The following is a 2,996-nucleotide window of genomic DNA, read 5'->3' as shown; positions in this document are numbered from 1 at the left end:
GACTGGTGCCGAGCCACGATGAGCAGGAAGATGTCCTGGGAACAATGCACAGTCCCATGTCCCTCTCTCTGCGTGAAGATTCTCTATGTTTGCCTTCTCCCCTGGGATCTCCATGTTTCTGCCCCTCACTGCCCAAATAAAGCAGTTTTCACCTCTCTCTGGCTCTCTCTACTTTGGGCATGATCATTTCAGTTCTCCCCACCCACACACACTGAATTAGACTGAACCCACAGGGTTGGGCGGTCACTCCTGACCCTTCCCCTGCCCCCAGATCCCCCCGAGCCCCCTCCGTGGCACAGACTAGATGAACCAGTCCTGGCTCCTGCTGTCCAGACTCTCACAGTGCCATAGCTAGAGAAAGACAGACACATACGCCAGCTCAGTAAAGTGCTGCAGGAGGGTGACATTAGTTTGTCTGGGGCACAGTGAGTCCTCCGATGGATCGGGAAAGACTTCAGGATGGCTTCCTCGAGCTAAATCTTAACAGGTAGGCAGGCACTGGGTAGGCACACACAGGGAACAGCACTCCAGGCAGGGTGGGCAGCACGGAGGAAGTTTCCTTCATATACAGGCTGAAATGGTCATCCTGCTGAGGGAACTGTGAGACTGGCAGCCGGTGGGCTCAGCCTAAAATGAGGCTAACTGGGCCTGGAGCTTCAAAGACCTTGAACGCCAAGACAAGGGGTTGGACATTCTCCAGGAGGAGGTTGAGAGCCAAGGACAGGTTTAAAGCAAAGGAGGGACACGGTCACCTCATGGCATCTCCAGGTCTAGACCCCCCCCTCCCTGATTCTCAGGGTCCATGCTGGTGAATGAGTAGTCTCTGACCCTCAACTAGGTCCAAGGCCTCAGGGCACCTGTCCCTGTGCTCCCCCTCACACACTCTCCCGGCTCCTACCTGAGACTGAGGTCAAGAGTGGATCCTGCCCGGCCTCAGAGGGTGCTGATGGCTGGAGGAGGGAGTCTTTGGGCTGCTATCCTAACTCACCCACTCATGGTCAACACCAGCTCCCTTCCCAACCCCATGAGACCCACATGTGGTCCATCCCATGCCCTTGGTGGGGGCCTCAGTCATGTAAACAGGTAACTACAGGGCAGCCCCACTCTAGCTCCCCAAAGGAGCAGGCTCCTAGAACCATCTCCCTTCCTCCTCCAGCCCCTCTCCCTCCACATGGGACCCAGTCCCGGTCTCTAGTGCTCTCTGCTCCCTGATTGTCTCTGGATATTGTCTTCTCCTCCTGCCCTCTGGCCTCACCTAGTTCCGGCCACTATCACTTTCATCTGGATCAGTCTCTTCCTGGTTTTCTCACCAACAACTCTATCCCATCTACACTACCAGAGTCTGTTTTCCTGTTTTGTATGGTCCTTGTGGGTCATCCAGGTTGATCTCCAGGGGTAGCTGGAGTTCTGGAGAGATCTAGGCTAGAGACAGAGATTTCGGTCATAAGCATATAGACTTTCTCTCTCTCTCTCTTTCTCCCCCCCCCCCCCCACCCACACACACACACACACACACACACACATATTTCTGTCTAGACCCATGGATCCTAATGACATCCCAAAGTCACCTCACCTCAACCTGTCCCAAACTGACCTCTCTGTTCCCAAGCGTACCCACTGCTCCTCCTCTAAGCTTCCATGGACCGCTTGGCACCTCCTTCCCCTCATGTGTCCAAGCTGGACCTTCAGGGCCATGTTCCATCCTTCCTCCTCAGGGGCTCACTCTCTCAATTCTTAGTCCTTTCCTAAGTCCCGGCCCTTTTGCCCCCTGAACGCCACCCATACCTCTCTCCCTCTATCTTCCTCCACCCTCTAGCAGCATTTGACATGGTGGGTCACTCACTGCTTTTGGAAACCATTGTTTCCCTCAGCATTCAGGACACCCCTGCTCCTGGACCTCTTCCTTTCTCACTGACCATCAGCTGAATGTCCCTGCCAGCTCCCCTCCCAGAGTCTAAATGTTGGTGAGTCTCTGGAGTTGTCTTCTTGAGCCACTCCTCTCTGGTGAATCGTGTGCCTTCAAATTTGGGACACCCCCAAATTCTTAAGTGTAGGCTCATGGACCCATTAACTGCTAGCCTGATGTCTCCATGGGGACTCTAATGGGCATCTCAAACATTAGCTCCAAGGCTACACTCGTAAGCCCCAGCACTGAGAACGGGCCCAGCTCTGGAAATGCTGGCGTTGGCTGACACTGCCCAGGCCCCCACTGGCTCTTGCCTGGGTGACTGCAACCACCCAGTGCGTTCCTGCTGCACGGCAGGGAGGACCATCCAAGCAGAGCGACTGCCTGTGTAAAGGCAGGAAGGAGAGCAGGGTTATGGCTCGGAGGAAAGTCCAGAGTGCACCATGGGCATCAGATAGCGAAGACCTTACGTATAAGGTGTAGACATCCCGAGGGCAGTAGGAAGCCACAGAAAGGGTTTAAAGCCAAAGGGACATACTTGATTTGACATTTCTTTCAGTCCTTCGTGCCTTCCTTCACACATCTACTCCATCAACCAATAAATATTTACTGAGCAGCCTCTATTGGAAAGTGACCCGGAGACAGAAGAGAACAGCCAGAGAGGCTGGACTTGGGACAGAGACACAAACAAGGAGCTGATGAAATGCTGTAGGCCCAGGCACAGGTGAGAAGGACCACAGCTGTGGGGGTGGAGGAGAGCGGATGATGAGCCTGAGGTGGGAGGCTGGGTTTCTGGCTTGGGCAACAGAGTAGGGGGACCCTCGGCCCACAGGGGCTCTATTCCATAGGGTATGTGGTGGGGAGAGCCCTCTCTTCCTCCTGCAGAACGTGGAAGTCCTCAGGAGTGGTTTGATCTGGGTTTCTGGGCTTTAAGAGAAGAGTAAAAATTCAGGAAGTAGAGAAGTGGAGAGAGGCATTCTAGGCTGAGGGAACAGCATGTTCAAAGGCCCTGAGGGGAGAGAAGCTTGATACTCTGAGGAGCTGAAAAGCCAGTAGAGTTGAAGTTCAGTGAGCCAGAGAAAAAGTCCGG

Source organism: Herpailurus yagouaroundi, unplaced genomic scaffold (genome assembly GCF_014898765.1).
Source record: "Herpailurus yagouaroundi ecotype Mexico unplaced genomic scaffold, PumYag 77, whole genome shotgun sequence".
NCBI classification, from domain to species: domain Eukaryota; kingdom Metazoa; phylum Chordata; class Mammalia; order Carnivora; family Felidae; genus Herpailurus; species Herpailurus yagouaroundi.
This window is presented reverse-complemented; position numbering follows the sequence as displayed.